The sequence below is a fragment of the Sceloporus occidentalis genome, unplaced genomic scaffold, assembly GCF_023333645.1.
Source record: "Sceloporus occidentalis isolate IW3139 unplaced genomic scaffold, rSceOcc1.0.p SCAF_17, whole genome shotgun sequence".
NCBI lineage: Eukaryota > Metazoa > Chordata > Lepidosauria > Squamata > Phrynosomatidae > Sceloporus > Sceloporus occidentalis.
In genome coordinates, this window is record NW_028316997.1 from 8,306,039 (window position 1) to 8,320,797 (window position 14,759).

The 14,759-nt window shown below is 37.5% G+C and overlaps 1 pseudogene; it reads right to left on the bottom strand.

Moving 5' to 3' along the window:
- Positions 1-14,759, bottom strand: part of LOC149302805 (cortactin-binding protein 2-like) — a 90,169-nt pseudogene that overhangs the window by 22,068 nt on the left and 53,342 nt on the right.

The following is a 14,759-nucleotide window of genomic DNA, read 5'->3' on the forward strand; positions in this document are numbered from 1 at the left end:
AAATTTAACGCTCCCTCCCCCTCCCTCCTCCAAACTTACCGGTGCTTCTGACTCCCCTGTCATGCAGCCAGGGCAGTGTTTAGATGTCTACGCGATTCGCGTAGACAACTTACGCTGCAGCCGGGGAAGGTCTGCGCGATGGACGCAGACAACCCCCGCTGCTAGCCACGCCTCCTTCCGGCTGCAGCGTAAGTTGTCTACGCGAATCGGGTAGACATCTAAACACTGCCCCGGCTGCACACCGGGGACTCAGAAGCACCGGTAAGTGGGGCGGGGGGGGGGAGACAGGAGGATCCAGGTGCCCTGCAGCTGTGGGGGATCTGGATCTTAGTCATCTCATAGTCAGACCTATTTGAGGTCTGATTATAAGACGACCGCGATTATAAGACGAGGGGTATTTTTCAGAGCATTTGAAAAAAACCTTGTCTTATAATCGAGCAAATACGGTAATAAACATAAAAAAAACACATTTCCTTACATAAACCTCTGACAAAAAAGAATTATCCCTGTAACAAAGAATTCAGATGTAAGGCTATGAGAGCATTACCAAATTATCATTATTTCAATGATTGTAACACCAAATAGATGAATAATGGTGCAATGGTTTTAGAGAAAATAGTGAAAAGAAGTTTGTGATATATTTGACCATTATACACTTTGCCCATTGATCCACTAAAGGGTACAAAAATGGGATTTAGAAAAAAAGTTTTAAGATAAACTGCCACCTCGCAAGCCATTAGTATTTACATAGGTGGGTTCCTAATATATAATGTTTTCTAAAAGATACATGCTGCGGAGTACCATTTGCCAAAGATGGCATACCGACACATATAGCATTTTCCTGTTCCAGTATGTATGATGTGGCATCACTGGTCTCATTTATGTACCCAGTTTCATATAGGAGAAGCACTTGGAGCATTGGATAGGGTTAGAAGGCATTAGCAACCAAAAATTATAAAATATAGAACCTGGGAAATTGATTTTCTATCTTTAACAAGACAAACCCAATAGGATACCTTACACAAATATATTAGAAGTTTTATCGACTACTCCAGACCTTACTAACATAAAGAAAATACTATCTTAAAAAGGCGTCACTTACTTGGAATGTCCCTGAGCAGCTGCTGTACATAAGGCAGTTAAGCCATTTGAAACAGTAGCATTGACTTGCGCTCCAGACATCAGCAGCAACTTTACACAGTCTACAAGTGAACAAATAAACAAGAACAATTGAAAATAGTATAAAAACATAGAGTATGTTAAACAATACGCCAGCTAGTTAAGATGAGCAAAATGCTCCTTTACTTTGAAGTTTATAGAAAATGTATAGTGGACATTAAATGAGGTACTTGCCACCTCACCATTCACAATGTACAGCTGTGTTGCTTTAGACCAGTGTCGGAGAACATTTTGAGGCATGATTTTCTGCATGAAACCACATTGCAGACCTCAAAGTGCCAGCACTGGTTGTTAGTGCCTACCCCTGGTGTAGTGCAGTGCTATTTTCACCTTCCATACACAAGGATATACTCAGATGTATACATGCATACATATACACATAGATACATACATACTCACACAGCTTGGCAGATATATATATATATGTATGGAAACACCTTGCACTCCTGTTTAATCATTGGTGCAAGGTGTTTGGTGGCTTCTCAGATGGAATTTATGCGCAGCCAAATAAAACATGAAGGAAATATATACAAGCACACTGCAGATATAAAATGCAGACAAATTATAGTACTGGTATATATGAACATTCAGTGACCGCTAAGGACTCATGTCAAATATGGTATGATATTGGCATTCAAAACCTTTAAAGATAATTTATTTTCTATAAACTTGACCAAAATTGGCGCAAGAAGCAGAATTAACCTAGCTCTGAAAACTAGCTTTTGCTACCAATAATACAGACACATAAATCTGTGCAAAAATAGGTCTTCAAAATGCATCAGTTTTCAGTAAAATGCCAATAAGGCCAAAGCACCAATAAAAACAAAAATGGAGCCACAAAATGAAGGCTTATCCAAGGTGCATCAGGAAGAAGTCATAGTACAAAATAGTAGTTATTTATTAAAGCAATTATCTTTTCTTTTTAAAAGCATACAACATGTAAGACAACCTCGGAACAGGATGAGTAGAATGATCATATAAATGAAAGGTTATCATAAATAATCTGGATTCTATCAAAAAAAAAATCTCACACATATATACACACCCCCAAACCAAGACACCATGATTTAGGGAAGTGGCTATAGGTGGGCAAGGTATTATAACCAAAAGACAGGATATGACATCATAACAAGTGTTTCAATACACCATAAGAAGGTTACATAGGAGCTGTGATTACAGCACAGACCTCAAAATTTTTTAACGCTTAATGGGCAGTCAGGGGAGATCAGAGGATTTCCCCGACCAGCCAATGATCCTCACTACCCCTCTAAAGCAGGACGGTTGGGCTGCTTGTTGGGCCAGTCCCTGGAAATCTTGGGAGGTATATATAATACATGGTGTTACAAATACCAGTTTAATTCATAATCCACCGAGTTTAGTGAAATAGTGTTGAACATTTCAACTCAATCAGTTAACTATGAGTTACTAAGGGCAAATCCTACCAAGCTTTTCCTATCCCTCTCCAAAAATAATGTTTAATTATTATTTAGCTTAACATTATGCAGGACTAGCCCCATCTGGCAGCAGAAGTGCACTGGAGTGAAGCAAACTTTAATATGTGGACTAAAAGGCTGTAATTCAATGAGGAGCTAGAGCCAAACCAGTCTTGCCAAGTCATGTGAACCAAAACAGGACAAACCATAAAAGGTTTGTACTTCTCCATTCTGGTTCGATCAAACTTTGGGGTTAAGCCATCACTGGGTCATCTACCATCGGTTAAGATTTTTTTTTAAATCCAACAATTGGTTTTCTTACAAGTTATATAATGAACAAAAAAAACAATATGATCTGATTAAGTAGATTTGAAAAAATGAATTCTGAACCTCCTGATGGCAACATACACCTTAATGTACAGAACAGTATTTTGCCCAACAATGCAACAGAAAGCTAAATCATCACCAAAGTCAATATAAAAATAATCTCACCTGAATGTCCATTCGCAGCAGCAGAATACAAGGCAAAATGACCATCTTTATTTAAGTTGTGGATATCCAGTCCTTCGTTAAGCAGCATTGATAATAAAGTGACGTTTCCCTGGGCAGCAGCTTGGTGAAGAAGGGTGGACCTGTCTCCCAGGGGAACAGGACCACCACTTGTTAGCAAAGGGGTTAGGGAGGGAGACCAGCCTGTGTGTTAAAGCAATAGATGACAGGGGGAATAAATATATTTAGTATTAAGAAACAAAAGGGGGTTTGCATACAAAAGAATGTTGTGTGAGTCTTACATCTGTTTGTGATACCTATGGGTGTTTTAATATGGTAAATGGTTGCTCTAAACACCAATATTAACAGGTCCATCATTTTAACTTACAGCTACACTTACTTTCCAATCTCTGAGTAGCAAAACATATTAGAAATGTGTCCTAGCAATGTGTGAAAACTATGGGGTTTGTGTTTTAATAATTTGTTTTGCAGGTCTGGATAAATGTGTGTATATTTTAAGAGCCACACAGACAAATCTGAGAGTCAACCTGATATGAAAGAAGTCCACTCATAGAGATCTATATAAAATGGTACAAGGTTAGGAGCCAGATCTAAAAATCTAAAAAGAGCTACCTGGCTCCTGAGATCTGCCAAGCCCAGGGTTGAAATGAGGAATTATTGGTTGTATTATTGATTAAATTATTAAGCAACAGCTTTGCTAGTGATCTTGTTAATCTTGTGAAATTTGCTGAACCAGTTGCCAAATAGTTTGTATACTCTGGTACTGCTAAAAGACTGCAAGAAAAAAATCACAATTGTTTTTTTTACTGTTATTTAACCGATATAATTTTTACGTTTACTGTGATTTAACCAATTGATAATAAATTAACACTTAACCAATGTTATATATAGATTATTGTGTCAATCACAATATTGCATATAGCCTATTTACAGTTATTCAATATAAACAGAAAATACACAAAAAAACATTAATTGAATACATAGACAGAACAGAGTTTGCAAAACAGAAAGGAGGGTGATTACATAGACATAGACAATCTTAACCCAGTACGAATGCTGCAACTTATTTAAGAAGCAAAAGAAAGGTGATTAATAAGGAAAGCGGTTGCAAATGCTTGGCGACCATGCAGTAAAGAAGGGTGTGGGGGAAAAAACAGCTTCTGGCACCAGCTTCAGAATGTAGAGATGGTTAATTTGAGAGCCAAGATCGATAATTCATTTTTTTTTTACCCCTCTTCCCAGCCAAATCAAGAGGATAAATTACTTTAGAGTGAAATGAAAATAGCGTTTTCAAGACCTGAAGAAAATAATTGCAGTTTAATACAAAAGGTGTCATGGGGTATGAAAATCTATGAGCTTAGAATTGACCAAGAACTCAAAAGCACCATGCGTCAAATAAAAAAAAATGAGTAATTTGAAAGCAAACTATATTCAAAATAATTGTGTGATGTATCTTTTCTGTGTTGGAGTATTACAATAGTTTTGAGGAAATTAAATTCTGCTTTAGAATTTGTCTGCAAACCATAAAAAATAAATAAAACTAATAGGTTGCCCATGGTTCATCAGTGTGGTGTGCCTAGTCTAACTTGAAACATTCTAGTCCAGAATAGTTCAATTACTCTTCACTGTTGAACGCTTAAGTAGTGCGACATAAACCATAAGTCTATGCAAACAAAGAATAAAAGCAGAAACGTTGAGAATTGGAGACAGGAGGCTCCGTAGAGTCTCGTATAAAAACCATTTTTTGGCAGCATTACATTAAGAAAGTGGTTGCAGTTACTGACCTAACTTATATCAAGGCAAACTCTTGAGATTTTTATGTGAAGCTGGGCCTCCTAATTGGCAGAATGTTCTGCTTTTTTCAAAACTGCATGTACAAATGCAGAGCACAGTAAGCCAAGACTGTCTGATGGAAAATGGCAAATCTAGAAACAAGAAAAAAAGGCAACTTTAGTCCAAATGCACACGAAGGTTTTCTACAGCTTACATTATACACGTTAAGACATCACTTAGAAGCCCATATACACTTTACAAATACTTGCAACAGGACAGGGCTGGGACCACAAGTTGGTCTGGTCATTTAAAGCACACCAGCCAAAGGTTTTGTTTTCTCTGCTACTGGAAAATAGTGGGCAACTGAACGGAGAACACCAATAAGCCCCCTTCACTCCCACCAAACAACATTTCGCATCAACTATTTGAGTTTAAACTATGGATGTCTCCTTAAAACTGGGCAGGAAGACAAGAGCAGCAAATGTATGGCCCTATATACAGACACAAGCTCTAGAAAACAAAGCCCTACCAGAGACTTATGTAAACCTTTATACTTTTTGCAGGTGTAGAGAAAGAACAGAATTGAAAACTGAATATCTGCACTTCCTTCCTATACTATACTCACTCATTGGGCAAATAAAAGACTTTTTAATAAAGTTTCTAATATGTAAATGAAAACATGTTAAATTGTATGCCAATAATTGCACACTCTTATTGGGAAATAATAGTTCACGTTTTAAAATTGACTGATAAAATAAATCAATTGTCCCTTTCCTACTATACGTCTAGTGTTTTATTGGTCTACTCCCGGTGCTGCTTACAAGCTAGGTTTTGCGCACATGCGCAGTTCTGATAACTGAAAATGCACGTGGTATTAGACAAAAACAGATTATCATACCCCATGTGAGAAAGGAAAATGCAAGAAAAACACCATGTGCGATGAAGAGGCCTTTTCTTTTAAAGACTGAAACGTAGGCATAAAGTTCTGAGAAAGGGATGCATTAGAAATAGAAAAATAGAAAAAAATACAGTGTATACATGATATATCCCATTACCTGATGCCGTTACCAGGAGGCTGTCTGAATCACATGGTCTACAGGATGATGCACTAACAGGGATTATGGAGGAGGTACAGGCAATGGTTGTGGGAATGACAAGGGAACTTTCTGAACATGCAGGCTCGTTCCATCCAGGGGACTGGGGAGGCCAAGCACCCACCTGTGATGTGCCTATGGCTGGTATGACACAGCCTGCAGATGCTGCAGGTACATCTATAGATGGTTTTGGTGGCAGTTGAGGTGAGGAAGATTTAGATACAGTTTCCTCGTGCAATACCCTGATTCCATGAGTAGAACTGGAAGGAGCAGAAGTTACTGGTTTGTTATCACCTTTCCCCCCTACACCTGGTGGTGCTTTTAGCTGAGGGTGTGGTACAGAAGGAGTTTGTGAAAGTCCAGGCTTTTTTGGAGGGATCGGTGGAGGGTTGCCTCTATCAACTCTTGAACCCGATTTTAAAGCATGTGATGGATGACCTAAACGTCCCGCTACAGGAGGATAGGTGCCAGTTTCCATAGGATGTGAGTATCCAGGCCTCAGTTGAGCACCACCCTGAGGACTTGTAAACCTTGAAAGAACTTGGGTCACAGTATTTCTTGCCATTTGTTTGGTCACCACGTTATCACGGCTGGTGGGACAGAGTTCTCTCGTTTGAGATGTTGTATTTCCATTTTGGTCATGTTCGTTGGCATTAGCCTGAAATTTGAACTTTGCCGCCTGAATGCGGGGACTCAGACCAGAATTAATGGGGGTGTTAGGACATTGTGAGTGTAAGCTCTGCATAGACTGAGACAAATAGTTTGGTGATGCCGGGGAGGTACATAATGGACTATTTGGATAGAGAGTGGCACTGCCTGTCAGATCTGATGATGATCCATTCTCTTCTGTCCTGCTAGAGGACACTATATGAGTTGTGGGAAGACCTGTTACTGTTTCATTGTGAGCACTTTGCCTATCTGAACCTGGTTTTACAAATGCTGAATTGGCGCATACACTTATTTTCGTGTTTCCTGCTATGACATGGTTAATTATTGAAGGTTTGGTTGGTATAGTTAAGGGAGATTTTTTTGTACTTTCAGAGTCACTGTCTAGGAGTACAGTGTTTGTTTGGCAAGAAACAGATCGGTATCCAATACCTACAGGAACAGGGTGTTTATCTTTATTTTTGTTAAGAAATGGAAGGTTTGCTTTACTCTCTGTGTCTTTTGACAACTTTAATTGCTCGATTATTCTCTTCATTCGGTCGATTTCATCTTGCAATTCTTTGGTGTGTACTTCTTCTTGACATAGCTTGGCACGGAGATGCTCTCTTTCTGCATCAAACTCGGAGAGTTGTTTTTCAATTTGAGCCTCCATCTGTGCTTCCATTTGGGACCGGCGCTGTTTTTCAGTAGCAAGTGCTTCTTGTAGCTCAGCACCCTTTTTCTTTTCTGCTTCTAGTTTTGACAATGCCTCCTCAAGATTCTGGGCTTCTTCTGCAATTTTACCAGACAAAAGTTTGCATTCCTTAACCAGAATAAGAACCACGTGTTTATTTTTAGCACGTTCTTCTTCAAGACGGGCCAATAGCTTCTTGTGTTCTTGTTCTAAATTCTGTAGCTGAGTTTTCTCTGCTTCCAGCTGGATTAAAAAAATACATTTCATTTACATAAACACACATTGCAATCAAACATTAAATGGGCACGAATCATGAACACTATTTAAACTAACCTACAGCATATCATAAGAACAACTTGATTTTTAGATCAAGACAGATGTAAGATTTCTTTAATTTGTGACATCTATATTTTTTTTAGGTTATCATATTTTCACTATTCGTTTTATCTTGACAGCGCTACATTGGGAAGAGGATATAGAGACTATAGATTGATATTCAGATGAAGTAAAAGAAATTAACATGTTTTGCAAAATAAAACTAATACCTGCTACACACATTTAAATGTGCAAAAGGTAAATATAATTATATATTACTGGACTTATAAAAATAAAAATCACTCTACATTTATTAATTTGGTAGTGCCTCACCTTACCCCCTTACTTCACTCAAAAGTGTTACTTTAATAAACATGATCTTGCCTGAGAACATCCCAGGTATGGCTTAGAGGTCACCCTAGCACTAGGTATGAGGGTAAATGGGTAGGACATTGGCAAACTAAGGTGAGGACTGGTTACAGGCAAATATGCCTCTTCTTACTTCAAAGAGATCAAAGGATCATCTGAAAGGCTAAGCAATCAGCTCTGACACTCAAAGCCTCCAGGTCATCTCCTGGATATGTTTATGGCAAAGTGCTCGTATTTTGCAAGGACAATGCCAAGGTAGCATCCACTTGACTCACAGAAGAAGGAGGTGGTCACTGTACTGTAATAAACAACTATTACACTGCATCAGGAAACACTTGAACTTTGTTTAATTACCCTGTGGCCAGTTTTTTAAACCACATTGAAACCTCTGCTTTAATCGAAAGAAGGTGATGCAATTTATTAACAATAGTCTAATTTACTGCAAACTCATTGTAGGGCCACATCCAGTATTGCAATTTTAAATTTTAGGACAAAGCTTTCCAGAGATCACGGCAAAGTAGTTTAAAGATTTTAAAGCCACCTTAAATGGAAATATTACAGCAAAAACACAAGTTCGTCTACATGAAGGAGAATTCAACAAACCGTAAAACAAACGTGGAAAAGGGGTCCTTGCACACTCGAGTTATAAATGCTCGAGTTTATAAACTCGAGTTATAAATGCTAATTTTTTTTTTAGTTTTTTAAGAATGCATTTCAATGTACTCACACAGTACGTTAGTATGGCTGCAAAATGTTTCTTTAATTTTCCAATGCTTTTGAATACACTAAATCCAAAAAACATAATTTATTTTCTAAATAAATGTCACTATTAATGAACACAGGCCACCTAAACCAAGTTAATTTCTAGGTATATAGCTTGAGTCAATTACCAAATTTAAAATTGGTATTCACAATGTACAATTATGTTTTTCCACCGTATGGTTTAATGTTTTTTCCTCTATCCACAAAGAGCAACACAGAATTCTAAAAAACAAATGAGGTCTCATGTGGAAGAAAGCCCCAACTTCATAGATAGATGAGACCTCAACGTAAGCTAAGAAAGTTTAATGCACAAGTATACTTCTGACTCACAGACTTCAATTAGTCAGATTTTTAAATCTCACGTCTTGAATTTTACCCAACACATAAAATCACAACTCAATTCATCAGAATTGGCCTGAAAATTAGGGAGCTTAACTTGGATAAGGTTAGAACATCAGGTGAAAGATGGCATTTATATGGTGTGTTGAGTCAGCACTGACAGTTAATTAGCAATTTAGCATAATCAGTTATTGTAACCCGTAAATCTTCTCTACAGAAAGGGATTTTCATATCTGGAGATGGAGACGAACATACGTAAGTACCACATGTGTTGTGTTTTTGCCAGCATGCTACAGATCTTAGAAAGCGCTTTCTAATTCATAAAAATATTAAGCTAAAATTACTTGCATGCTAAATCTGTACAGATTTTCAAACAGATGCTAGGTATATTAACGTATGTATCTCTCAATCAGGTGTTAGGCAACGAGCCAGCCTCGAAAGCAAGAGACTCTTACAGCTTACAGAGCTATACAGATTAAACTGTAAAAATGAAATAAAAATAAACATTTTCCACCTTTTGGTACAATAATGCTCAATGTTAGTTAAAATGCCTTCTGCAGTTAATCATTTAATTGCTGAGATAAAATCATTGTGACACTGATGGTCCCACTACTGCGTGGTAGATGCACAAGCAGAGATGCCAGGTGCTCCAGTTCCAGCTAGTATTTGAAAATGATAGCTAGAAAAATCTTCTAGAAATATATAAGAAAGACAACTTAATTTTAACTTCCACTATTTCACTATAAAATAAAGGGAATCGTTTGGGAAAAACAAATAAATAATTTAAGTTCATATTGCTGCCTGAACACTACTATGTTTTATAGCATTTAATTACCAACTGTCCTACAGATTGACAGTCTTTACATTAAAGACAAGCATGTACCTTTCTTTGCCTTCTTTCGGCAGCAGCCAGTTGAGCAGTCATCCTCTCTTGCATTTTTCTGCAGTGAGCCATGACAGCTTCCAAGATGGTAAGAGGATTGTTGCATATGGGTTTCTTCTCCTTGTCAAAGGTTCCTGCTTCAAAGTCTCTCTGAAGCGCCAGGAAGGGGTCACCAAGATTAAACCTTCCATATCTTTCTTGAACAAAAACATCCTTTTTTCGTGCCTGAAAGACAAAAAAAATCCAGAAATACACATTAGAAAAAAAATGCAGGTAACCTTAATTTCATTGTTTAATGGTTTAATTGAAGGTCTGGACTGGCCATCTGGCACAACGCCCAGTAGGCCACCGGCCACCGCCATCACACTATGCTCATACCAGCAGCAGATCAGGTACTGCAGTGTGTGGCCAAGGCCAGTGGTCACCGAATGTTGTATGTAGGCCGTGTCTTCCCCAGTCTGGCCCTGTTTAATTTCCCAATGATTATGTGTCATATTGTCAATTTTCAATACAATACTAAACTTAGCATAACAGAGACATTCCACTATATTTTGTACCTGTGCACATTCATTATTTTTGAGCCTGCTTGTCATTATGGCTGAAAAGTGGCGTTTTTCAGCACATACATGATTTCTCCAGTATCAGTTTCCCCCAACCTGGATTTCAGTAACATAAACACTGTAAAAATATACTTCATGTGTTTTTACAAAATAAGATTGGAGAATACAACCATATTTTCAGTCAAAATAGACCAGGAAGACCAGGAATAGCATGCTTATCGACACATTCCATGGATCTGGTATTTATTCCAAATAAAATACTGTGCCCCAAAGTTGTTTCAGTTTTGGAAAAACAGAATAAAACAGTAACAATCTGTAATGAAAAATATACAGGCAATTGCAGTCACTGTGTCCAACACTAACAGGAAATGCCACCTTGCAGTCTTCCTCTACAGAGAAGCAAAACACGTTTTGACAAAGAAAGATATTTTTCTTCATTATGGAACAAAAGCTAATGGCAGATTTAATGACAGATGTTCTAGATGTTCCAGTTGTAGCATTATTTTCATTTTCCAAAATATATATATATATTTAAAAAAAACAAAAAACCCACATATTTCCTTAACATGTTTAATCATTTTTTAAGTTCTGGAGAGAACCGATAAATTGTGACCATGGTTAAAAAAGTATGGTCCCAGTACCGATTGCTAAGGTACCCCACTAGTACACCACCGTTAGGTTAGCATGACAAGTTCTCCCTGCATTAAACATTTGCCGTTTCTGATCTTGCAAATTCAGATACTCAATAGTTTCCTTTAACATGGTTTCCATTAATTTCCCAACTGCAGGTGTAAGACATAGTAGTCTGTGGTTAGCCGTGTCTTCCCTGCTACCCTTTTTGTGTAGTGGTGCTACCATTGCCAACATCCAATATTTATATTGTGGAACTACTTCCGTCAATAGAAACAAACAGTAATTCTGTTAATGGTTTTAGAAGAATACTTCTTTAAATAACTTTGAGTATTGGGGTTCCTGTTTTTCCTTTTCTCAGCATTATCATTTATTCTAATTTTGTGGGGATGAATATCTTGTTCTTGTTAGCCATTGCTGGCTATCTTTGCAAAGAATTTGGCGATTTTGGTATTGTATCTTGCCCACTATGATTGTATTTAATTCTCTTGTTTCTGAAGAACTCATAAAAATATTGTTAAAAAATAATAAATTTAGGTGTATCCCTTAGGTTCCTGTTGATTTATCTTCATTTACTTTGGAGAGTGGAAGTACAGCTTCTTCCTCTTTGAGGATATATGTTTTACGTCGCACAATTTCTTCTTTTCGAACCTACATCCCTTCATCTTCCTCTGTAAAAACTGAACAGAAGTATTTATTGAAGAAGTTGACTACATCTTTATCCTGATTTCCAAAACTCACAATAGCATGTTATTCTGTGTTTTAAATCTTATGTCCCACAGAACTCGATACAGATGAACTAGTCCTGTGGAGAACCTCTGGAGACTTCTACACACGTCTTTTAATTTAGGAGAGCGATCATAGTGTAAAGATTTTTACAGCACGAGAACAGGACATCTGTCAACACTTTTACACAACAGTTAGGCTTCACCTCAGGAATTACAATAAAATGATTTGAAAAACAATTCTATTTTCAACATATAGACGTCGGCACAGGAACTCACAGGTGTACCATTCAATGTGCATGAACTCCCACACTGTTCACGCCTCTGCTCAATCATATATATTGGATTTATAAAGAAGTTAAATCATGTTTTAGTTTTCCTTTCGAAGAAAGTCTGCTTGCTTTAGTTAGTGCTTTATATATATATATACATACATACATACATACATACATACATACTGCATTAAATGACATCATATCTATATCAGTCACATGAATTAGACTGAAGAATTCTGGGCCAGAGTTAAGCCGTACCAAATATCAAGTTGTTTTTAAAGTGGCAAGTAACTTTTTGGGGGACAGAACAATACTAAAGAGGAAAAAAATCCAGTGTATAGCATTCACCAGCATGGATACATTATCGTAAACAGGAAGGTGCCAAAGTTGTCCAAGTCACATTGCAGAGCATGGGTTAATATAGCGCAGCATATATTTCAGGCTGTGAGCAGAAGGACAGCTTGTTTGTTGGTTTGTCGCGTTTCTGTGATTCCACAACCTGCTGTTCTAGTATTGCGGAGCACAAAAAGAAAAATTCTAAAACAAGAGCCAACCGGTCATAGCACTACTAACCAACACAGCAAGGTGTGTCTGCCATTAGAAACCATAAACACCCTCCTTAAAATAATCTCTCCTTAGCCAGCTTCTAAGGACATGGCACGCAATGACTCTGATGAAACACATATCGGTTCAGCTACTAAACGCTTCCTGCAGCCATCCATATTTGGCTTTGTACAGAGTGTCTGTATTCTTCTAGATAAACATAAGACAACACGACGCAGCAGGGGCCTAGGGAGTACAGAGGTTGTTAGCAAGAGAGGCAGACTTGGTCACTAAAACCCTAAAAAACCTTTTACTGTCATGTGTATACAATATAAATGTTAATGCGTCAGCCTCTGTCACCGTGTGAGATGAGGTCCTCCGTAAAACAGAAGGTCATCTCTGTCACTGTTACCAGAAAGACCTCTTAAAACAGTTAAAATAGAATACACAGACAGACAGAAGCCTGACATGGTAACTTAAGTCTTCAGGATATATTTACAAATAGTAGGTAACCTTGCTTATACAACTATTTTTTTTGTTCTCAGACAAGGTATATACAGAAGCAACTTTTAAATTTAGACCAGCGTTTCTGTTTCAAAGTAAACCTAAAACTACTTTCTTTTTTCAGTCCTTGGTGTTGTAGATTGAGAACATGAATAGGCCTACCACATACAACTTTAAATGCCCTCAAATACTTCTGCTGGCAGGCTGTTCCACTAAGTTAAACTTTATGACATCTAAAAATTCAGTGTCGGCGCTTAGATCATGACCTCTTATTCTAACATTTTTCCTCCATTAAAATAAAATGGTAAGTAAATGCTTCTATCTCATCCTTACCCTATTCTCTCTTCTCCAAGCTATACATGTTGAGATCCCTTAGTCTATCCTGATATTTTTATATTACAATCAGTATACCATTTTGTAACCCTTTTCTGAACTCTCTTCAGTATACGATCTTTGGGGTCAGTTGTGGGTCTCCACAACTGTATATACTACCCTAGATAAGGTCTGATCTGTAAAATGGCTAAACCACCTACCTCTTTCTGCTACAAATGCCTCTAGCTATACAACCCAGCACCCTGCTTGCTTCTCTGCAACACTTTATTACATTGCCTGCTTACTTTTACAGTGACCCAAAAAGAGGAGTTGTTCCCTTAAGCAAGCAAAATACCCCTTTTTCTAAGTCTGTGATGTTAAACTGGCAAATAAAACTATGTAGAACATTTCTGACCACATAATTAGGTTTACAGTACTCTGTTTAACGAAGTGAGCATGAGCTCCTGTATTTATTAATAACTTGCTTACCTCTCACTAAAATGAAATCCAACACTAAATGTCACTGGATTAACAGCGACAACCTGTAAGGCTGCAGTGGCAGACTGGGCTCTATGCTAATTGTAATTCTAATAAGCAGTAAGATTAACTGCGTTTAAAAGCCCAAGTTGATGCAAATGCCAGCTGATTACAAATGACCTATGTCAAGACTGTTGCATTCAGCTCTTTCAGTATAGGGTAAAACAATGGAATACACAACATCACTTCATTATATTAATGGTAATCAAGATGCTGTGCATTATTCTCCAACACTCAGCCAGCTTTTGTCATGAGAAGAAATTATACATTCCATAGTGATGTACAATGGGTAAAATCCACAGATATACTGCCAAAGTTGAAAAATATAGACTTGAATAACTTGAGCAGAGATTTAAATAAAGATAATAACAAATGTGATGAATACCTTTTTTTTAATGTTAGGTGTCCTGGTCATATTATTATTTAATTATAACCTTGCTTTACTCTCTGAAGTCATATCCCCCTATGTGACAGCAGGAAATACAATAGGGGTACATGAGCACTTCAACAGAATCCTGGTATTCATTCACAAATGTGGTATGTTTGGTGATAGAGGATGTAGGTCTTAGTACCATGTTCACTGTATTTGTATGACACTGAAGTAGCCTGCAACTACTTACAAGATCTTGAACTTCAAGTTGCTTCTTACTTGATCCAGGCTGCCTGTGTTCTACTAT